The sequence below is a fragment of the Schistocerca americana genome, chromosome 10 (assembly GCF_021461395.2).
Source record: "Schistocerca americana isolate TAMUIC-IGC-003095 chromosome 10, iqSchAmer2.1, whole genome shotgun sequence".
Taxonomy (NCBI): Eukaryota; Metazoa; Arthropoda; class Insecta; order Orthoptera; family Acrididae; genus Schistocerca; species Schistocerca americana.
Genome location: NC_060128.1, coordinates 149588476 through 149613380, shown reverse-complemented (window position 1 = coordinate 149613380; position 24905 = coordinate 149588476). Strand labels below are relative to the sequence as shown.

The window sequence follows — 24905 nt, the reverse complement described above, 5'->3', positions numbered from 1 at the left end:
GTTCAACTGCTCTTCCAAGTCCTTTGCCATCTCTGCTACAATTACAGTATTACCTCCCGCGCCGGCCGGATTGGCCGAGCGGTTCTAGGCGCTTCAGTCTGGAACCGCGCGACCGCTACGGTCGCATGTTCGAATCGTGCCTCGGGCATGGATGTGTGTGATGTCCTTAGGTTAGTTAGGTTTAAGTAGTTTTAAGTTCTAGGGGACTGATGACCTCAGCTGTTAAGTCTCATAGCGCTCAGAGCCATTTGAACAATTACAGTATTACCTCCCGCGTTCGTACATTACTCCGGAACCCTATCTGATCTTTCGCGATATCTGCTTCTTTCAGCTTTTCCATTCTTCTGTAAATAATACGTGTCAGTACTCTGTAACCATGACCCAGCATTCTCAACTGTCAGCACATACCTTCATTGAAAGTGGACTTATCACACTGTGACGGATAGCCTATTGCAATAGTTCAGATTTATTCTGATAGCGGAACTCGAGCTATAGCTCTCAAGTCACGTTGGAAATAAATAAATCTGTTGAGCGATCACCGAAATGCCGGCTGGGGGGACTATCTGTGTATTAATTAAACTGAAAATGTTAGAGAATATTTTTAACTGATTGAGCTACGCTGCCAGCGAGTGACAGCAGCCGGTCGATGTCGGCGAGCAACCCACACACGGTGGTAATGCGGCGCGGGTCAAGGATTCCGGCTACAGTTTAAAAATATCATACTGTACTGTCAGATCTGTTCTGTTCCTTATAATCTGCTGTACTGCCAACTAGTCAGCGCCTAGCCAGATCTAACTGAGATTTCCACTGAATAATTAACGTGACTGAATGACTGGTGGATACACAAATGGCTTTAAATACGAAACTTCCTGGCAGATTAAAACTGTGTGCCCGACCGAGACTCGAACTCGGGACCTTTGCCTTTCGCGGGCAAGTGCTCTACCATCTGAGCTACCGAAGCACGACTCACGCCCGGTACTCACAGCTTTACTTCTGCCAGTACCTCGTCTCCTACCTTCCAAACTTTACAGAAGCTCTCCTGCGAACCTTGCAGAACTAGCACTCCTGAAAGAAAGGATATTGCGGAGACATGGCTTAGCCTCAGCCTGGGGGATGTTTCCAGAATGAGATTTTCACTCTGCAGCGGAGTGTGCGCTGATATGAAACTTCCTGGCAGATTAAAACTGTGTGTCCGACCGAGACTCGAACTCGGGACCTTTGCCTTTCGCGGGCAAGTGCTCTACCATCTGAGCTACCGAAGCACGACTCACGCCCGGTACTCACAGCTTTACTTCTGCCAGTACCTCGTCTCCTTGCAGGCAAGGTTCGAAGGAGAGTTTCTGTAAAGTTTGGAAGGTAGGAGACGAGGTACTGGCAGAAGTAAAGCTGTGAGTACCGGGCGTGAGTCGTGCTTCGGTAGCTCAGATGGTAGAGCACTTGCCCGCGAAAGACAAAGGTCCCGAGTTCGAGTCTCGGTCGGGCACACAGTTTTAATCTGCCAAGAAGTTTCGTATCAGCGCACACTCCGCTGCAGAGTGAAAATCTCATTCTGGGCTTTAAATACGTATGGAATTTGAACGATATGCACTGCCGGAAAAAAAAAAAATAGTACATCCTTTTCTCCTTCTTCTTCTTCTTGGTTGGCTCTACAGTCCGTGAAGAACATTGGCCTCCTGTATTACCTGCCTCCATTCTTCTCTGTCCTTTCCTTCCTTCTCCTGTTTCTTATTCCCATCGCCTTTAGATCTTCTTCCATATCGTGCAGCCACCTTTTCGTGGGTCTCCCTCTTCTCCTTCTCCCGTCAGGGTTTCCCATGACAACTTTGACACTCCGAGTTTCTGGCATTCTCTGTACATCTCCTGCCCATCTTATTCTTCCCTGCTTAATTTTAACAACAGTATCCATCTGTCCATAAAGTGTCTGTAGTTCTCCATTTGTTCTTACTCTCCAGCCATCTTCCTCTCTCGCTGCTCCAAAAATCGTTCTCAGTATCTTTCTTTCCCATCTCAATAACCAGTTCTCCTCCTTTGATGTCAATACCCAGCCGTCTGATCTACATATTACTATAGCGTAGAGGCCTGCGCGGATGCGGATATCCGCGGTATTTGTCACTTGGCGGATAAAATCGTGACCGGCGCGGATATCCGCGGGTCATGCGGGTAATGAGCTAGGCATCTTCCCAGTACGTATGTTGCTATGTTAGTTGAAAACTTCAAGTCTGTTGACATTTTTGCAATCTTGCAGGGCCCGGGTAGAGCGGATATCTGTTGTCCTCAGCCCCTGGCTACGACCGACGTAGCTGTACCCAAGAGACCTGTGCCTAATCCGTTTCCGCGACCGTGTCTTTTGTGTGGCCCTTGGAGTGCTCTCTGGGTGGCAAACCTGCCCACTGTCTACCAGACAGGTGCCCGTTGCAATTTTCCGCTGCCTTCAGTTACCGCTTTGTAGTGACCGAGTGACAACGTGCATCGTAGCAAATATCAGTGAGAGTTCTTTCTTCAAATGAACACCATATCGATGGATACAATTTCGTGTAAGGTGAAAAAAGGTGATTTTACATCAGTGAAGGAAACCAAATTGAAATCGCCATTTTGGAAAAAATTCGGACACGTATTTGATGGCAACGAAAAGATAAAACATATAGTGGCTTGTTTTGCATGTAAAAAAGTATATTCCTACACTGGACACAAAAGTGGAACTTCAAATTTGCTAAAACATTCGTGTGAGGCTGGACAAAGTAGCATAATTACTTATTTAAATACCAAGAGAGACGTGAAAGTTCCTGAAGTTCCGCCAAATTCGAAGACAGCCGCGACAGAAAAATGTATCAATCTTGTCAGCAAAGACATTTTACCATTCGAAGTTGCGTGTGGATCTGGGTTTCTCGAGACGGCACAGTTTCTTATTGATGTGGGGGAGGGGGGGGGGGCAAGTACGGTGCAGTGAGTGCTAAGGAACTGCTACCTCATCAAACCACCATATCCAGAAATTTGAAGGAAACGGCCGATCGTCTGCGTGGAACCGTGTCCGCAGAAGTGAAGAATATATTCAGATATGTAGGTGGAGCACTAACTGTCGATTTATGGACTGATTCCTACCGTAAAATAAACTATATGGGAGTGACTGCACGTTATGTTAATTATGAAGAAGTGAAACTTGAGGATCGAGTGTTGTGCACCAGTAATTTTGAGAGTGAGATTAAAAAAACAGGAGAAAACATTAAACTTGAATTAATTAAGACACTACGGTCGTTCGATTTATTCAGTGCTGTGAATAACATCGTGTTCGTTACGGATAGAGGTCCCAATATTGTGGCAGCACTTCGCCAATACAAGAGGCTCTCGTGCTCAGCACACATTGTTAATACTGTGCTGGAGCACACGACTCGAGGAGACGCGAATGATGAGAAGAGTGACGTGCAGCGACTAATAAACTCCTGTCGAGCTATCACAACTTTCTTTAAAACAACTTTCTTTAAAAGATCTGGTCTTCAGAAACGCCTTCAGAAGTCATTGAAAGGAGATATAGACACACGATGGAACAGTAAATTGGATATGTTTGAGTCTATTAATTCACAATGGTTTGAAATTCTGTCAATTTTGTCAGAGAAAAATCAAGGTAATTTGATTGATTCTATAGACAAGAGGATGTTGGAAGATATAATAACCTTTCTGACACCATTTAAAATAGCTTCTTGTGATCTCGAAGCCTCAAAACCCCTACGCTTTATTTATGTGTGTTGTGGAAGTTAAAACTTCTCTCCTTCCTTGAAAAAAAATGAGGGCGACAGCCCATTTCTGATAGATTTAAAGAGTACAGCCAAATCTAGTTTAATCAGCAAATGGGACATACCAGTAACCCATAAACTTGCAACATTTTTGAAACCAAAATATAAAAACCTAAAATTTGTTAGCAGTGCCGAAAAAGATGAAGTTGTACAGGAAGCGAAAAATTATGTTGCGAGAAATTGTCCACAGTTAGAAGATAAGGACGAAACAACATCTGGAAATCCTGCAAAAAACCCTAAGTCTGACGTACTTTTAATGAATTTGAAGAGTCCTCAGAAGATGAATCGACGCGAGATCTTGACTTTGCGTCAGATGAAATTCTCAGATATACGAATGATACAGTCCAATTGATAGCTTTGTGTCATGGACGTGAAAACGTCTATCCGCGGATTTCCAAACTCGCATACTTCACGTCCAGCGCGCCATCTGAGAGAAGCGGGACAAATAATGCAGGACCGACGCACGTCTTTGAAGCCACAGACGATTGATGACATCATGTTCCTGCATAGTAATCTTCCAAAGTAAAAAGGTACTTGTACAGCTTCTCTTACTTCACTGTATTTTTTGGGCTTATCTCAATTAGTTACAATTTTTTTCATGTGATTCTTTCTTTTACAGAATTTGAAACAGAAGCAAGCAGAAGATGAAAATATTTAATCTGAAGCCTGTGAGTTTTTATTGTAATATTTATAATAAAGAATTTCCTCGACATATTGTTAGTATTTTTACTATTCCCAACAAGAACATTTAAGTAGCATTTGGTAAAAGAAGGAAATATTTAACAAGCAATTTGTTTTGTTGTAATTTTCATATTAAAGAGCTCAATTTTAAGTTTTTACTCTTCGCAACAAGAACATTCAACAGCTAACACGTCAATATTATTAAACTAGGTAATGATGATCTCATAAGTGCCTACCTAAATTTTAGCGTGTACTACAGTAACATTTGCAGCCGCCGACCATTGTCGCTCTTTGTGAACAGTGAAACAGCCCGGCCGGAGCGGTGGAACGGCGGGCCTTGTAAATCAATTACAAGTGGGACTTCAAACTCCGGCTCACGACCACCAACAAGCTGTGACTGCGACAGCCCGTGAAAGATTATTCTGATCACATTGAAAACTTACAAAATATTCAAATCATCCAAAATAATAATGTGTCTTTTAATTTACCAGACAATTAGTAAAGATAAGGGCTGAAATTCGTAACAAAATTGGACATTTTAACTGTAGCTCGGTATTGCTTAACAAGGAACAGTGCCTAACATTTGAAGTTATGGGACAGTGGTTTTTATATAGACATCTTGAAATCGTTTGCAGTTCCATTAAACTCTGAAAAAAAATTATTTTTTAACATTGAAAGTATTAACTGCGAAATCTACTGCAAATTTTGACTTAGTAATTTAGACCAATGTTGAGGATGTTTTAAAGTGTGAAAGACTTTGTTTAGTTGAGAATGAAACAGACAGTTCATTTATAGCTAGGTCTTAATTCGATAAATCAGCCAAAAGGTGAGGTTCGAGATTTCAATCGTATTTTTAGCTAAAGCTAAATAGACTCCTAATTTCTATAACCACTGATTTTATTGTCACTCTTCGGAAGACGAGTTATTTCTTCCAGACAACGTCAATTATTGCTGGCAGTTTAACTTTTTCGCAGGTGCGAAAGCGTTTTGCAGCAGTGTAGGCCTAATACTGCAAATATTTTCACCTGGAAATGGCGAGGACTGAACGCGTAAGCTATAATATAATCATCAGCTGACATGAATGGCTTCAAAAGTTGACAAATCCAAGCAGTGAGTACAAAAAAAACTGTCGGTAAATGATGCAAACTACTAGTAACAGCCGGCCGGATTGACCGAGCGGTTCTATGCGCTACAGTCTGGAGCCGCGCGACCGCTACGGTCGCAGGTTCGAATCCTGCCTCGGGCATGGATGTGTGTGATGTCCTTAGGTTAGTTAGGTTTAATTAGTTCTAAGTTCTAGGCGACTGATGACCTCAGAAGTTACGTCGCATAGTGCTCAGAGCCATTTGAGCCCAACTAGTAACATTTTCAGCTGCCTTGGCACAAGAGCAGCGAAATATAATTGTTTCTATACACGCATTTTCATAATTTAATACTATTACATTGAATTTTATTTTTTTAAATAGCGTTTCCTATCTCACGAGATCCGAGCCGCTACTGTGTGTGCTCCGGAGCGCCAATGCTTTCCTGTTTGGAATGGTCTGCTTTAGAGTAAGGTATAGAGCATTTCCTGTGATTTAAGAAGTCAAAAGTAATTAAGTTGTCTCAGAAATGGCACCCTAACAATAACTATGTCATTACACACCATAATTCTAAGTACTACTGTCTATTAATATCAATTACTCAATCAAAACTTAAATATATGCGGATGTGGATAAGGAACTTCCAGATGCGGATTAACTGCTGCGGATGCGGTTGCGGACGCGGATTGCGCTTTCCTTATCCGCGCAGATCTCTAACTATAGGTCTTAATATGGTCGTGTAGATTTTGATTTTGGATTCGTGCTAACATTCGTGGAATTAAATACGTTCTGCAAGGCAAAACAGCAACGATTTCCACTCGCTATCCTTTCTTGAATTTCTACTGCTACTGTATGGCCTTCCGTTATTACAGAACCTAAATATTTTCACTCTTTCATATTCTTTCCCATTCATTACTATTGAATTCTTTTGTCCGTTTATATTGGGCTCCACCATCACCATATACTTTGTTTTGTTTATGTTTACTTCTAAACCTACTTCTCTGCCGGCCGGAGTGGTCGTGCGGTTCTAGGCGCTTCAGTCTCGAACCGCGAGACCGCTACTGACGCAGATTCGAATCCTGCCTCGGGAATGGATGTGTGTGATGTCCTTACGTTTGTTAGATTTAAGTAGTTCTAAGTTCTAGGGGACTGATGACAGATGTTAAGTGCCATAGTGCTCAGAGCCATTTGAACGATTTGAACCTACTACTCTCGCTGCTTCCTCTAGCGTATCGTAGTTCCCCTTTAGTGCCCTTACATTCCTAGCCATTGATGCTACGTCATCCGCATATGCTACCACTTGAACTTGTCGATCAGGTATTGTTCCTCCTGGGTTTATCGGCATTTGCCGCGTCACCTTTTCCAAAACTAAATTAAATAACATTGCAGAGATCAGAAAAAAAAATGTTCAAATGTGTGTGAAATCTTATGGGACAACTGCTAAGGTCATCAGTCCCTAAGCTTACACACTACTTAACCTAAATTATCCTAAGGACAAACACACACACCCGTGCCCGAGGGAGTACTCGAACCTCGCCGGGACCAGCCGCACAGTCCATGACTGCAGCGCCTAAGACCGCTCGGCTAATCCCGCGCGGCGTAGAGATCAGATCAACCTGTCGTAGCCACCTCTGTATTTGGAATTCAGCACACGGTTCTTGCTCTATTCTTGCTTTACACACTGTTGCTTTCATTGTCATTTCCGTTAAATTGACCAGTTTTAGTGGGATACTAAATTCTTTCACGAGCTGTATAATTTTCTTCCTATGTAGGCTGTGGTACGCTTTCTTAAAATCATTGTACAAGCGATGTAGTTGCTTGTCATTCTCACAAAACTTCTTTAACACTTGTCTTAATAAAAAAAATCTGGTCCATCGTGGATCTGTTCCTCCTAAATTCATCCTGATAGTCCACTAATATCCCTTCTACCACCCCTTCAAGTCTGGAGGCCAAAATTTTACTAAATATCTTACATGTTACGTCCGAGAGAGTGATTCCACGATAATTACTACATTCTGACTTGTCGCCTTTTTCATGTAACGGGCAGATAATTCCCTTTTAGAGGTTTTCAATTCATTCCGGGCTGTTATGCCGTGGTCGTTTGTTGAATTTTGTCTCAATTCCCAACGTTTCGTCCCCGTCTGCGGGAGACATCTTCAAGGGGGTCTGTAGCTCGATGGAAGTTCTAACACACCCACTGGCTCGCTACTGACTGCCGCTAAATTCCGTGTCCGCGCGCTCCCACGCCGCGGCGAGACGTCACGTGTTTTGAAAACGTCAGTGCAATTGGCCGCTGTCCGCCGCCGTCGATCGCCGTTGCCATCACCCAATAGTGGACGGGTCGTACACATCTTCTTTAACACCGGCATCCATATTCCGTTTAATTTCACGCCCTCCTCCTTTCGGTTGAAATTATTAGGGTGTTTAGCGATTTCCGATTGCCTCCCTGTAGAGCCTTTCGTACTATCCGCTTGTGGCAGCTAGTACTTGCGTCTCCTCGAAACGATTATTGTGGTTCCCTGGCTGGAAACCATGCTCCGCAACAGCTGATCGTTTCGTTTCTCCTCTTATACAATTGCCCTTGTGCTCTTCCAAACGTTTTGAAACAGTTCTTTTAGTGGCACCCACATAAACATCTCCACAGCTGCATGCCATCCTGTACACTCCAGCTTTTTCCAATGGTTTGCGTCCTTGGCAGGCTTAAGGTATTCCTGTATCTTCCTGGTAGGCTTGTAAATTACTGTAATATTCCTCTTCGTCAAGATACTCCCTATTCTTTCCGTTACATTTTTAACAAACGGCAGGAAAACCTCAGATTTTGCAGTAGCCTGTAGGTCAGTATGATTTCTGCGTTGCTGTCTCAACGCACGTTTTATTTCGGCGGACGAATATCCGTTCTTCATTAGTGCATTGTGGAGATGTTCCATATCCATGTCGAGCAACTCAGGTTCACGAATATTTCTAGCTCTGTCCGCTAACGTCTTGATAACACCCCGCTTCTGTTGTGGGTGGTGGTTCGAATGCGGTGCAACTAACGGTCCGTGTGCGTGGGTTTGCGGTATACTGAGTGGCCCAAACTACCATTTTCGTTTCTAAAAACGAGAACATCGAGGAAATGTAATTTGCCGTCTACCTCCTCCTCCAGTGTAAACTTAATTCTCGAGTTTATACTGTTCAGATGTTCGTGGGACCGGCTTAGTCATGTCTCCACAGCACAAACGTGTCATCCACGTATCGGAACCATACATTTGGTTTTTTGCTGGCAGTACCTAAGGCCTGTTCTTCGAATTTCTCCATAAAGAAGTTTGCAATTACGGGACTAAGGGGGCTTCTCATAGCCACGCCATCTGTTTGCTCATAAAACTGTTCATTCCACTTGAAATATGTGGTCGTCAAACAACACTTAAACAGTTCTGAAATGTCGGCAGGAAAAATTTGATCCAGCTGTTCAAATACATCAGCGATACCACATCGAAGCTGACCAATATGTCCTCCGGCTGGACCACTATGCCATTCAATCTGCCGGTGAAATGTGTCGAATTCTTTATATAAGAGTCCGAACGGCCCACATGTGGTTTTAACAGCGTAGTCAAAAACTTGGCTAACGAGTAGGTGGGCGAACCAATGGCACTTAGTATCGGTCTTAACGGTACATTTTCTTTATGAATTTTGGGCAATCCATAAAGCCTCGGTGGTAGCGCAACCGAATTGCAGAGACCCTTCTGTACACTCTCTTCAATGGAGGACTTTTTTATTAACCGCGACACAGTTCTGAGAACGTTGTTAGTGGGGTCCTTATTCAGCTTCCTATATGCTTGCGGATCCAGTAGATCAGTAATTTTACTCTGATAGTCGGCCACATTCAAAACCACCGTTGCGCTTCCTTTGTCAGCTGGGAGAACCAAAATACTATCGTCGTCATTCAGGAGTTTTAAAGCTCTTCTCTCACCCACAGTTATATTGCTTTTCGGCGGTTTTGCATTGGCTAATATTCTCACTGTTTCTATACGGATTTCTTCAGCTGTTACAGAATCCACACTGCGAATTCCTGCTTCTACACTGGCTATAATTTCTTCCGTGGGCACAAAACGCGGACTAACAGCAAAATTTCCTCCCTTGGCAAGCACAGATGTCTCATCGTCAGATAACGAACGTTTGGACAAATTGATAACGGTCCGGGAAACGTCTAAATGCCGAACAGTCTGAAAAGCGGGGTGTTATCAAGACGTTAGCGGACAGAGCTAGAAATATTTGTGAACTTGAGTTGCTCGACGCTGAGATGGAACATCTCCACAATGCACTAATGAAGAACGGATATTCGTCCGCCGAAATAAAACGTGCGTTGAGGCAGCCACGCAGAAATCATACTGACGTACAGGCTACTGCAAAATCTAAGGTTTTCCTGCCGTTTGTTAAAAATGTAACGAAAAGAATAGGAAGGATCTTGACGAAGCGGAATATTACCGTAATTTACAAGCCCACCAGGAAGATACAGGAATACCTTAAGCCTGCCAAGCTGGAGTGTATAGGATCCCATGCCGCTGTGGTGATGTTTATGTGGGTACCACTAAAAGAACTGTTTCTAAACGTTTGGAAGAGCACAAGGGAAATTGTAGAAGAGGAGAAACGGAACGATCAGCTGTTGCGGAGCATGCTTTCCAGCCAGGGAACCACAATATTCGTTTCGAGGAGACCCAAGTACTAGCGGCCACAAGCGGATATTACGAAAGGAGGCAATCGAAATCGCTAAACACCCAAATAATTTCAACCGAAAGGAGGAGGGCGTGAAATTAAACGGCATATGGATGCCGGTGTTAAAGAAGATGTGTACCACCCGTCCACTACTGGGTGATGGCAACGGCGATCGACGGCGACGGACAGCGGCCAACTGCACTGACGTTTTCAAAACACGTGACGTCACGCCGCGGCGTGGGAGCGCGCGGACACGGAATTTAGCGGCAGTCAGTAGCGAGCCAGTGGGTGTGTTGGACCTCCCATCGACCTACGGACCCCCTTGAAGATGTCCTCCGCAGACGGAAACGAAACATTGGGAATTGAGACAAAATTCATCAACCGACCACGGCAGAACAGCCCGGATGATCATAATGGACATGACATTTACGGCCGTGAAAGTCTACATTTTAGTATCAAGATTTATTGTTGCACAGCGCATATGGAGTGCATGAAATGGCTATCTTTACAGACCAACAGCGCAAGCAGTTCTGAGATACCAGGTCTCAACCCATGTTGAAACACCCATATTATTACGTGGTGTGAACGAAATTCTGCTGGACAGTCCGGCTGCTTAGCTGAGTGGCTAATAAATAAACCCATTGCGATTGGAATACCAACATGCAAAAAACAAAAAAAACAAAAAAAATGGCGGGACGATAGCTCAGCGTGTTCGGGCAGAGAGCTGACAGGCCTCTGTAATAAAAAACTGAGTGGGAGGATCAACAAAGGAGCTTTAACGGATGTCATGTCACGTCCGCAACGACCAAACACAACGATCAACAACGAACAAAATGAAAGACGGGGAAGAAAAAGAAAAGAAAAAAAAAGTGGTTACGTGCTTGCCTTCCATGCAGCGGGCCCGGGTTTCATTCCCTGTCGGGTTGCGGGTTTCCTCCGCTCGTGGACTGTGTGTTGCCCTCATCAACATTTCATCCTCATCACCGGCATGCGAGTCGCCCAATGAGGCAACTGTAATAAGACTCGCACTTCTGGGCCGAACTTCCCCGGGTGGCGCATCCCGGCAGACAATGCCAACGATCAGTTCATTTTTTTCTGTTGGATAAGTGCTGCACTGTATTAGTAGTCCTGTATGTGTTTGAGTGTCATATGCTGCGATTTTCTCGCTGAAGTAAAATACACTACTGGCCATTAAAATTGCTACACCACGAAGATGGCGTGCTACAGACGCCAAATTTAACCGACAGGAAGAAGATGCTGTGATATGCAAATGATTGGCTTTTCAGAGCATTCACACGACGTTGGCGCCGGTGGTGACACCTACAATGTGCTGACATGAGGAAAGTTTCCAGCCGATTTCTCATACACAAACAGCAGTTGACTGGCGTTGCCTGGTGAAACGTTGTTGTGATGCCTCCTGTAAGGAGGAGAAATGCGTACCATCACGTTTCCGACTTTGATAAAGATCCGATTGTAGCCTATCGCGATTGCGGTTTAGCGTATCGCGACATTGCTGCTCGCGTTGGTCGAGATCCAATGACTTTTAGCAGAATATGGAATCGGTGGGTTCAGGAGGGTAATACGGAACGCCGTGCTGTATCCCAACGGCCTCGTATCACTAGCAGTCGAGATGACAGGCATCTTATCCGCATGGCTGTAACGGATCGCGCAGCCACGTCTCGATCCCTGAGTATTTTTTCGGATGAATCCAGGTTCTGTTTACAGCATCATGATGGTCGCATCCATGTTTGGCGACATCGCGGTGAACGCACATTTGAAGCGTGTATTCGTCATCTCCATCACCCGGCGTGATGGTATGGGGTGCCATTGGTTACACGTCTCGGTCACCTCTTGTTCGCATTGACGGCACTCTGAACAGTGGACGTTACATTTCAGATATGTTACGAGCCGTGGCTTTACCCTTCATTCAATCCCTGCGAAACCCTACATTTCAGCAGGATAATGCACGACCACAAGTTGCAGGTCCTGTGCGGGCCTTTCTGGATACAGAAAATGTTCGACTGCTGCCCTGGCCAGCACATTCTCCAGGTCTCTCACCAATTGAAAACTTCTGGTCAATGCTAGCCGAGCAACTGGCTCGTCACAATACGCTAGTCACTACTCTTGATGAACTGTGGTATCGTGTTGAAGCTGCATGGGCAGCTGTACCTGTACACGCCATCCAAGCTCTGTTTGACTCAATGCCCAGGCGTATCATGGCCGTTATTAGGGCCAGAGGTGGTTGTTCTGGGTGCTGAATTCTCAGGATCTATGCACCCAAATTGCGTAAAAATGTAACATGTCAGTTCTAGTATAATATATTTGTCCAATGAATAGCCGTTTATCATCTGCATTTCCTCTTGGTGTAGCAATTTTAACGGCCAGTAATGTATAATGAAGATGGGGAAAGAATCTTAGACAACGTAACGCATACAATGGGAATAATCTGGCTCTCTCCTTGTAAAATAGTTTACCCAGCTGAGGAGTCAAATGAAAGAAACTTGGCTACATAAGCCGCGCACGTCCAGCAGCATTTCATACGGCTTTCTGTTTGCAACTTCATAATTACTCGTCTCCCTGTTTTTCATATGCAATATTCATATGTTTTTCATATGCAATATACAGTAATGCACGTCACTGAATATCTCCCCACGAAATTCAGTCATTTGACTAAGCACTTAGCAAAAGGGACGAAGAGCGTCACACATGGAAGAATGTTGAAAAATATATGGGTATATCTGATAGATAGGTTGTTGTTGTTGTTGTGGTGATGGTGGTGGTGGTGGTCCAGAGACTGCTTTGATGCAGCTCTCCATGCTACTCTATCCTGTGCAAGGTTCTTCATCTCCCAGTACCTACTGCAACCTACATCACTCTGAATCTGCTTACTGTATTCATCTCTTGGTCTCCCTCTATGATTTTTACCCTCCAAGCTGCCCTCCAATACTAAATTGGCGATCCCTTCTTCTAGTCAAGTCGTGCCACAAATTTCTCTTCTCCCCAATTCTATTCACCACCTCCTCATTAGTTATGTGATCTACCCATCTAATCTTCAACATTCTTCTGTAGCACCACATTTCGAAAGCTTCTATTTTCTTCTTGTCTATACTATTTATCATCCATGTCTCACTTCCATACATGGCTACACTCCATACAAATACTTTCAGAAACGACTTCCTCACACTTAAATCTATACTCGATGTTAACAAATTTCTCTTCCCTATATGCAAACGTATCAAGAAAAAAAAAAGGCCAATAGCCATTCGTTATCTACAGCAATTACAAATATATATATATATATATATATATATATATATATATATATATATATATATACACAGCAAAGAGCGTTGTCTCAATTACGGCAGCGTATCATCGTTGGTACTCGCAGTCGGAATATTACAATAATATTACATTACGTAGGGACATCACAGGTTTTATTATTTACAAGATAATCAGTAAAGAGTCCCACAAATTTCTTTGGAACGCGCCAGTAATTCTTTTTGCCTGTGTCGCAGCTCTCCCATCAGGAAATCCTTTGTCGTCACATATTACGCTTAAACGCTGCATTTCAACTTTCCTTTCTCTTGCGGATGAGATCCAATGAGACTTGAGTGTGAATGGCTTGTACTAGGGGCAAGCAGTTTGACAGCGGGTACATTATTTATAACAGCGCTAATGTGCGCAGCTCTGCTATTGGCTGGTGAATCATAGATGAGCGCTCGGACTGCCCCGATCCGCCATATCGATCTGGTGTCAGTCGGAGCAACATCATTACTAGTTTGGATCGAGGAAGATATAATTTGGACTTTACTGTACTAGTTACACTATGAAGTGGCTGGAAAAAACGAATTAATCGTTCCGTTGTTTCAAAATTCTTGTTTGGTGCAGCTCTATAAGCTAGTGTGTAGTGTGCAAGCTTCTTCATCTGTGGTTAGCTGCCGCAGCCTAGATCCATCTAAATCTGTTTACTGTATTCGAACCTTTGACTCTACTTTTCGTGTCCCGACACTCTGACCTATTAACAACAAAATGGCGATTGCTTGATATCCTAACAACCGATCCCTTCTTTTAGTCGGTGTGTGCTGTGAATTTTTCTCCTCAATTCTATTCCGTACCTATTTAGTGGTTGGGAAGGGAGTGAGACAGGGTTGTAGCCTATCGCCGATGTTATTCAATCTGTATATTGAGCAAGCAGTAAAGGAAACAAAAGAAAAATTCGGAGTAGGTATTAAAATCCATGGAGAAGAAATAAAAACTTTGAGGTTCGCCGATGACATTGTAATTCTGTCAGAGACAGAAAAGGAGTTGGAAGAGCAGTTGAACGGAATGGACAGTGTCTTGAAAGGAGGGTATAAGTTGAACACCAACAAAAGCGAAACGAGGATAATGGAATGTAGTCGAATGAAATCGGGTGATGCTAAGCGAATTAGATTAGGAAATGAGACACTTAAAGTAGTAAAGGAGTTTTGCTGTTTGGGGAGCAAAATAACCGATGATGGTCGAAGTAGAGAGGATATAAAATGCACACTGCAATGGCAAAGAAAGCGTTTCTGAAGAAGAGAAATTTGTTAACATCGAGTATAGATTGAAGTGTCAGGAAGTCGTTTCTGAGAGTACTTGTATGGAGTGTAGCCAAGTATGGAAGTGAAACGTGGACGATGAATAGTTTGGAGAAGAAGAGAATAGAAGCTTTCGAAATGTGGTGCTACAGAAGAATGCTGAAGATTAGATGGGTAGATCACGTAACTAATGAGGAGGTATTGAACAGAGTCGGGGAGAAGGGAAATTTGTGGCACAACGTGACAAGAAGAAGGAATCGGTTAGTAGGACATGTACTGAGGCATCAAGGGATCACCAATTTAGCATTGGAGGGCAGCGTGGAGGGTGAAAATGGTAGAGGGAGACCAAGAGATGAATACACTAAGCAGATTCAGAAGGATGTAGGTTGCAGTAGGTACTGGGAGATGAAGAAGCTTGCACAGGGTAGAGTAGCATGGAGAGCTGCATCAAACCAGTATCAGGACTGAAGACGACAACAAGAACAACGTGTATCTTGCGAAAAGACCGTGAAGATAAAATCGGAGGTTCGAATCGACACGTAAGATTACCAACAATCTGTGTTCCCGCGAATCATACGCGCAAGAAACATGAAAAGGGGGAAGTGACGCTGATACACAAAGTATCCTCCGCCACACACCATAAGATGGTTTGCGCAGTATACATGTAGATTTTGTTAAAAGTGATTGGAACGGAAAAGCCCTAATAACTGGTGTAAGTACCCTCTGCTGCATACTTCGCAGGTGTTTTCAGAGTCTACATCTACATGGTTGCTCTGCAATTCACAGCTAAGTGCCTGGCAGAGGGTTCATCGAACAATTTTCATACTACTTCTCTACCATTCCACTCTCGAATGACGCGTGGGAAAAAGGTACACCTAAATCTTTCCGTTCGATCTCTGATTTGTATAGATATATTTATTTATGTATTTATGATAATTTCTCTCTACGTAAGTGGGTGTCAACAAAATATTTTCCCATTCGGGAGAGAAATTTCGTAAATAGATCACTCCGCAAAGAAAACCGCCTCTGTTTCGGTGACTGCCACCCCAACTCGCGTATCATATCAGTGAGACTCTCACCCCTATTACTGGATAACACGGAACGAGCTGCCCTTCTTTGCACTTTTTCGATGTCCTCCGTCAATCCTACCTGGTAAGGATCCCACACAGTGCAACAGTATTCCAGCAGAGGACGGACAAGTGTAATGTAGGCTGTCTCTTCAGTGGGTTTGTCGCATCTTCTACGTGTTCTGCCAACAAAGTGCAGTCTTTGTTTCGCCTTCCCCACAATATTATCTATGTGGTCTTTCCAATTTAAGTTGCTCGTAATTGTAATTCCTAGGTATTTAGTCAAACTGACAGCCCTTAGATTTGTGCGATTTATCGTGTACCCAAAATTTATCGGATTTCTTTTAGTACCCATGTGGATGACCTCGCACTTTTCTTCGTTTAGTGTCAATTGCCACTTTTCGCACCATATAGAAATTATCTCTAGATCATTTTGTGATTGCAATTGATCGTCTGATGATTTTACTAGACGGTAAATTACAGCGTCATATGCAAACAATCTAAGGGGGCTGCTCAGATTATCACCTAGACCAGGGCTTCCCAACGTGTGGTCCGCGGACCCCTTAGGGGTCCGCCGGCTCTTTCTAGGGGATCCGCGGCCATATTTCACCAAATCGTGTAAAATAATGACTAAAATTATTGAATAAAAATGTGAAAATGAAATTTATCACTTTTTTTTTCGTGTGAAAAACATGTGTACTTTTACTTCAGGTCGTATTGCCAAGCACCCTTTGCGGTTCCTAAGTGAGAACGAATACACAGTTTAGTGCCGGAGAATGCGGCTTCTCTGATCGACTGTTTCGCAACAATACGGGGGTCGTTTGTGCGCCCGCTCACGGCGCTAGATGCGCTGAAACCTTTTACGCATGCGCGGAGCGAGCTTTGTCGGATTTATTATGTGAAAACGCTGCAAGTACTCCATTGGTAGCAATATTCTGTGGAAGTGGAATAACCAAAAAGCGTTAAGTACAACGAAAGCTATTTAGAAATGGGCTTCATCGAGACAAAGAAGGGTAAAGCTCAGCGTGTAATTTGTGCGCGAGTCCTTCCGAACAGTTCAATGGTTCCAGTTAAATTACGCCGTCATTTTGAAGGTACTCACCCGGATTTCCAGGCTAAAAACATCGATTTTTTCAAAAGGAAGAGTGCTGAACTAGCTGCTTCTCAGCATTGCATGAAAACTCATGCAAAAACAATTAATAAAAATTCATTGAAAGCTTCTTTCTTGGTTAGTTATCGAGTGGCAAAAACAGGCAAAGCTCATACCATTGCAGAAAATCTCATAAAGCCGTGTGTTCATGATATTGTTTCTTGCACGCTAGACGAATTGGGAACATGGCAAGCGCAATGAGAAGCTTTCAGTTCCCACGGGTTTCGCTCTGAAATTTAAAGTTACTGTGCTCTTGACTGACTAGGGGTCCGCCATGGATTTTCGACTGAAGAAGGGGTCCACCAGCTGAAAAGGTTGGGAAGCCCTGACCTAGATCATTTACGTAAATTAGGAACAGCAGAGGACCTATGATACTACCTTTACCGTTTATCACTTCGTAAATATAAATATTAAAAAAGGTAGGAAGATTTTTCTGTTTAACAAAAGTGACAAAAAGCACATTACAGAGTACCTGACGGCTCAACACAAAAGTTTTGTCTCAAGTACAGATAGTGTTGAGGATCGTACAATATGCGTTAAATGAGTATGTGCCAAGCAAGATCGTAAGAGATGGAAAAGAGCCACCGTGGTACAACAACCGAGTTAGGAAACTGCTGCGGAAGCAAAGGGAACTTCACAGCAAACATAAACATGGCCAAAGCCTTGCAGACAAACAAAAATTACGCGAAGCGAAATGTAGTGTGAGGAGGGCTACGCGAGAGGCGTTCAATGAATTCGAAAGTAAAGTTCTATGTACTGACTTGGCAGAAAATCCTAAGAAATTTTGGTTTTATGTCAAAGCGGTAGGTGGATCAAAACAAAATGTCCAGACACTATGTGACCAAATCAAACAGAGGATGACAGACTAAAGGCCGAAATACTAAATGTCTTTTTCCCAAGCTGTTTCACAGAGGAAGACTGCACTGTAGTTCCTTCTCAAGATTGTCGCACAGACGACAAATTGGTAGATATCGAAATAGACGACAGAGGGATAGAGAAACAATTAAAATCGCTCAAAAGAGGAAAGGCCGCTGGACCTGATGGGATACCAGTTCCATTTTACACAGAGTACGCGAAGGAACTTGCCCCCTTCTTGCAGCGGTGTACCGTAGGTCTCTAGAAGAGCGTAGCGTTCCAAAGGATTGGAAAAGGGCACAGGTCATCCCCGTTTTCAAGAAGGGACGTCGAACAGATGTGCAGAACTATAGACCTATATCTCTAACGTCGATCAGTTGTAGAATTTTGGAACACGTATTATGTTCGAGTATAATGACTTTTCTGGAGACTAGAAATCTACTCTGTAGGAATCAGCATGGGTTTCGAAAAAGACGGTCGTGTGAAACCCAGCTCGCGCTATTCGTCTACGAAACTCAGAGGGCCATAGACACGGGTTACCAGGTAGATGCCGTGCTTCTTGACTTCCGCAAAGCGTTCGATACAGTTCCCCACAGTCGTTTAATGAACAAAGTAAGAGCATGTGGACTATCAGACCAATTGTGTGATTGGATTGAGGAGTTTCTAGATAACAGAACGCAGCATGTCATTCTCAATGGAGAGAAGTCTTTCGAAGTAAGAGTGATTTCAGGTGTGTCGCAGTGGAGTGTCGTAGGACCGTTGCTGTTCACAATGTACATAAATGACCTTGTGGATGACATCGGAAGTTCACTGAGGCTTTTTGCAGATGATGCTGTGGTGTATCGAGAGGTTGTAACAATGGAAAATTGTACTGAAATGCAGGAGGATCTGCAGCGAATTGACGCATGGTGCAGGGAATGGCAATTGAATCTCAATGTAGACAAGTGTAATGTGCTGCGAATACATAGAGAGAAAGATCCCTTATCATTTAGCTACAAAATAGCAGGTCAGCAACTGGAAGCAGTTAATTCCATAAATTATCTGGGAGTACGCATTAGGAGTGATTTAAAATGGAATGATCATATTAAGTTGATCGTCGGTAAAGCAGATGCCAGACTGAGATTCATTGGAAGAATCCTAAGGAAATGCAATCCGAAAACAAAGGAAGTAGGTTACAGTACGCTTGTTCGCCCACTGCTTGAATACTGCTCAACAGTGTGGGATCCGTTGATAGAAGAGATAGAGAAGATCCAACGGAGAGCAGCGCGCTTCGTTACAGGATCATTTAGTAATCGCGAAAGCGTTACTGAGATGATAGACTAACTCCAGTGGAAGACTGCAGGAGAGACGCTCAGTAGCTCGGTACGGGCTTTTGTTGAAGTTTCGAGAACATATCTTGACCTAGGAGTCAAGCAGTATATTGCTCTCTCCTACGTACATCTCGCGAAGAGACCATGAGGATAAAATCAGAGAGATTAGAGCCCACACAGAAGCATACCGACAATCCTTTCCACGAACAATACGAGACTGGAATAGAAGGGAGAACGGATAGAGGTACTCAGGGTACCCTCCGCCACATACCGTCAGGTGGCTTGCGCAGTATGGACGTAGATGTAGAACTGTGACCTCTCTGAGAGTGTGGGTGTAGGTGTAGCAGACGGGATGTTGTTACAAAGTTTTCCATATCTGTTTCTCTTGGATCGGGGATACGGTGAGACACAAACGACAACTAAGAGCTGGTGTGATCAGTGGGCGCCGCTTTTGCCCGACGCCAGTGCAGGTACCGCTGTGTCCGGTCTGTGTGTGTCTGCGCGCGCTCCCAGTATAACGGACCGGCCGAGGTCACGCCACGCATTGTCACGGCGTGGGCGGCCGTCGCCTTCGATTGGCGGTCATCGCCGCCGACGCTCGGCCGCCGCCGGAGGCGCTCGGCAGAGTTCGCGCGTCATCGACCGGCAGCCGGCCGGCCGCGCATGCGCAGAAGGCGGCGTCGCGACGCGCTCAGCTGAGTGGGCACAAGGGAGCTGGCACAACTTGCCTTGCCGCCGCGGCGGCGTTGGGGTGGCGCGGCGGCGAGGGACTGGCGGCTGACGCGGCGCGGTTTGCGCCAGAAGTTGGAAACCAGCCTCGGCTCCCAACCGTGTACAATGTGATGCTCCGCAAGATCCATACCAGGTGTACCGGTATGAAATGAGCGTTAAGATACAAATGTGTTGATAGGGAACATTTGCTATGAACGAGCCTTCATTTTGTTTTTTTGTTGGTAAGACATCTGTCAAAGATATTTAGTAGAGATGGGCAAACTGTTTCGAAACAAATGAAACAGCCGCCAAAGCCAAGCGCTAAGAGTGTTTACATAACAAAACTGTTGCATCCTTGAGCCTCCGGTTCTAGATGTACCCTTGTCCGGTTAGTGGCTGACGCTACAGATCTTTATTTATGAAAATATACAGTACAATCACTTACAAATTTTACATATTGACATACACCTTTACCTTTGACCCAAATAAATACAGACTCATTTTGATTAATTTTTCTTTTGCTACGAGTATACAAGACAAGTGGAGAGGTTGAGTCATAGGCTGATTTACCAAAATCTTTACTACGAATTTCAAACATATGATAGGTACGATAACCAATTACATCTCTATCATTAAAACTTTGAAGACCAGGTACACTAGACACTCCTCTACCACTTCTTACTAGGGCAACGGTGAACCATCCATTTCCATGTGAGAAAGTGTCGTTTATATTCCATTCCATTTCCACGTGAGGAAGTGTCGTTTATATCCAAGCTAAAATTAAGAGAACTGTAGTGTTAGCAGTTAGCCAACACTACGAACACTACCTGAGTGAGGAAGCCGATATGCACGCGTTAACCCACGCAGGCTAGAGATAGGTCTGAAACAGGATACGTAATGAATGCTATAAAGAAAAGTACGTAGCTGCTGGAATACTTAACTTTAATCCATCATTGTTGTACATCGCTCTTGATGATACAAGTGAGACTCTGTAGATACATGCAATGTTACTAATGGCGCCTTGCTAGGTCGTAGCCATGGACTTAGCTGAAGGCTATTCTAACTATCTGCTCTGCAAATGAGCGAGGCTTCGTCAGTGTGCATCGCTAGCGAAGTCGTCCGTACAACTGGGGCGAGTGCTAGTACGTCTCTCTAGACCTGCCGTGTGGTGGCGCTCGGTCTGCGATCACTGACAGTGGCGACTCGCGGGTCCGACATGTACTAATGGACCGCGGCCGATTTAAAGCTACCACCTAGCAAGTGTGGTGTCTGGCGGTGACACCACAAGAACATCCAAGAAATACACAAGGTCCATCAACGAGGGCGTGGGCCGCAATACTCTTCACTGGAATGCGATTTTTCTTGCCTCCTGATGTTGTTGTAAGTTCAATGTTTTCTACCACAATGGCAACGATGAAGCGTCCATTTCCATGTGAGAAAGTGTCGTTTATATCCAAGCTGAATTTAAGAGAACATTCAAGAAATACACAGGGTCCATCGACGAGGGCGTGGGCTGCAACACTCTTCACTGGAATGCGATTTTTCTTGTCTCCTGATGTTGTCGTAAGTTCAATGTTTTCTATGGTTTTGTAGACTGTTGTGCGGGTGTGTTGCTGCCGCACAGGCAACTGCATTGAACGCCGCCAACATGCCCTACAGGAGGTATCGCCGCACCCGCACAACAGTCTACAAAACCATAGAAAACATTGAACTTACAACAACATCAGGAGACAAGAAAAATCGCATTCCAGTGAAGAGTGTTGCAGCCCACGCCCTCGTCGATGGACCTTGTGTATTTCTTGGATGTTCTCTTAATTTCAGCTTGGATATGAACGACACTTTCTCACATGGAAGTGGATGGTTCACCGTTGCCATAGTAAGAGGTGGTAGCGGAGTTCCTAGTGTACCTGGTCTTCAAAGTTTTTATGATAGAGATGTAATTGCTTATCGTACCTATCATATGTTTGAAATTCGTAGTAAAGATTTTGGTAAATCAGCCTATGATTCAACCTCTCCTCTTGTCTTATATACTCGTAGCAAAAGAAAAATTAATCAAAATGAGTCTGTATTTATTTGGGTTAAAGGTAAAGATATACTCGCATCAAAAGAAAAATTAATCAAAATGGGTCTGTATTTATTTGGGTTAAAGGTAAAGGTGTATGTGAATATGTAAAATTTGTAGGTGATTGTACTGTATATTTTCATAAATATAGATCTGTAGCGTCAGCCACTAACCGGACAAGGGTACATCTAGAACCGGAGGCTCAAGGATGCAACAGTTTTGTTATGTAAACACTCTTATCGCTTGGCGTTGGCGGCGCGCCAGCGGAGACGCGCACAGTGAAACAGTTTGTGTTTTCTAATCTAATAAACCTACACATTTTATCATCTTGAATGTCTACTGTATAAGTATGTCCATATAAACGCTAATGAGGTGCGAGAGCGCTAATCATTTCGCAGAAAGTATGAAACTATCACTTGGGCGTCTTGGCAGTTTCGTATTTCCTGCAACAAATGCGCTGCTTTCGTGTCGTGTGACTTTCGTACTTTTCAATTGGCTGAGGACAGCCATAGCTGAAGACAGAAGAGCCACCACGAACGAAACTGGAGGTGGGAGCGAACTGCAGAAACAACGGATACGCTACTGGGATTCCCACATTCCGCTAGTATGGGGAATATACACATCCTGCTAATTCCCATGCACACAAAGGGAATCATTGTGGATAATAGGCACAGTGACTGTAGACTCACAAATAACGCCAAATAATTCGAATAAATAACAAAATATAACAGAAAAAAATTTTGTCTTTCAAGGTGTTTCGAACCGTTGCTATAAAGTCACCATGCTTCCCAGGCCTTCCCGTTCACCATTACACTATCAGTGATTTGTCAAACAGATTGCTTGCAATTATACCTAGATCAAATATATGTTTGTCTCTAATAACTGTCACTCTACGCCTTTTTTTAATTCAAAATGTTGTAGGCTTACCTGCGTTTCTTAATACGATCACTGTACACGAAAAGAGAAGCGTATGTTATAAAAAAAAGTGTAATATAACTGAATGATTTTCACATATTCATTATTTTGAATGTAAATAGTATGCGTTGTTTTATTGTTTGGTTAGTGTTTATAAAGCAGATGTTACGCCATTTCGTAATAGGACAGTCAGCTAGAAACGAAGCTTTATTTTCGGATATCTTAAGCTTCATTGTATTGCTTGTCAAAAACATTTCGACACTCTTGAAAGTGTTTCATGAAGTGTTACGTTGTGTTTCAGTATCTGTGCCGAGCCCGAATCTCGTACGACACAGAGCGGAATGAAACATCACTGTTTCGATACAATTAGTCCGTTCCAAGCGCAGGTGGACTGAAACAGCCTTATTTTGAAACAACGATACAGTTTCTGTGTCTGTCTCGAGATCGAATCTGGTGCGGTTATCCGAGACAGGGGCGGAATGAAACACCACTGTTTCGAAACAGTGAACCACAGCCGTTCCGAAACACTGAAACAGTCCCACGTATCGATACACTGTATCCAAACACAGAAACAGCGGCCAAGTCTAATATTTAGTATACATCAAGTCATGGAACAAACAACATCACATGTTCTCATCGTGTTAACGATGTCGAATTTTGTACCAGAAAGATGATTTGCGGAAAGCATTGATTTTTTGTTTTCATTTGAAAAAAAAAAAAAGTGCTGCAGAGTCGCGTCGAATGCTTGTCGAGGCATATTGTGATCATGCTCTATCAGAAGCAACATGCAAAAGATGGTTTCAACGGTTCAGAAATAATGGTTTTTATGTAAGAAATGAAGAACGTGGAAGACCACCAGAAAAATTCGAAGACGCCGAATTGCAAGCAATATTGGATGATTGGCGACTCCATGGAGTGTTCTGTGCACCACGACCAAATAGTGGATAGAATTGGAAGGAGTATCAGCACTGGTCGTATTATTTTGTTTTATTATCCGCAAAAATCGATTTTCGGTCACTTAGTGACCATCCTCAGTGCTTGCTATAAATTAAAAATTTCACACAACGATCAGAGAGTATAAAACAGAAAATCACAACTACACCTGCGTATTAACATAACAGTTGGTAGGAACATACCTGTAATATACAATTAAAATTGTTAGGCACTGGTATCAACAAGCTTAGAGCGATCACATAAACTGAGGCCGCTGTTTGCATGCATCTGTTCAGCAGACCTCGGTGTGACATGGCTTGGTACGCCCTCTATGTGACATGTGTCTCGTGAAGACTTAATATTACTGGTTTTGCAAGATATTAACACGAAATATCTCTTGTGCATTTGTGAATCATGAAGTAATTCAAATTTAAAATGTACGTAAAAAACATAGCCGACGAAGGAGGAAGGAAATATCTAAAATACATTGGCGTATTGTTTTTTTTAAAAAAAAAACAACTTACAAAACATAAAACAGATCAATAATAAGTTGTCAGAGTGCAGGACAAGTAAAAAAGAAAAAGACAAGGAAAAAGAATAATATATGAATAACATGAAATGAGGTACAACACAGGTTTTTATGTAAACAGCGGCCTCAGTTTTATACTCTCTGATCGTTATGCGAAATTTTTAACTTCTAGCAATTTGGATGGTCACTAAGTGACCGAAAATAGATTTTGCGGATAATAAAACAAAAAAAAATACGACCAATGCTGATTCTCCTTCCAATATTGGATGAAGATGATACTTCGAGTCAGAAGCAACTGGCAGCAATGCTAAATGTTGTACAACAAACAATGTCTGACCGTTTGACAGCTATGGGAAAGATCCGAAAGTGTGGAAAAAGGGTGCCACATCAATTGAATGAAAGACAGATGGAAAACCAAAAAATCATTTGTCACATTTTGCTTCAAAGACATGAAAGAAAATAAATTTTGCATCGAATTGTTACTGGCGAAACAAATGGATTTCTTTTAAGAATCCTAAACGGGAAAAATTATGGGTTAATCCGGGACAGCCATCAACATCGACTGCAA

At 43.3% G+C, this 24905-nt stretch overlaps 1 protein-coding gene across 2 annotated transcripts in view; it reads right to left on the bottom strand.

Moving 5' to 3' along the window:
* The window catches only part of LOC124552410 (disintegrin and metalloproteinase domain-containing protein 10), a 523851-nt gene that overhangs the window by 282563 nt on the left and 216383 nt on the right, over positions 1-24905 (bottom strand). The window lies entirely within an intron of this gene.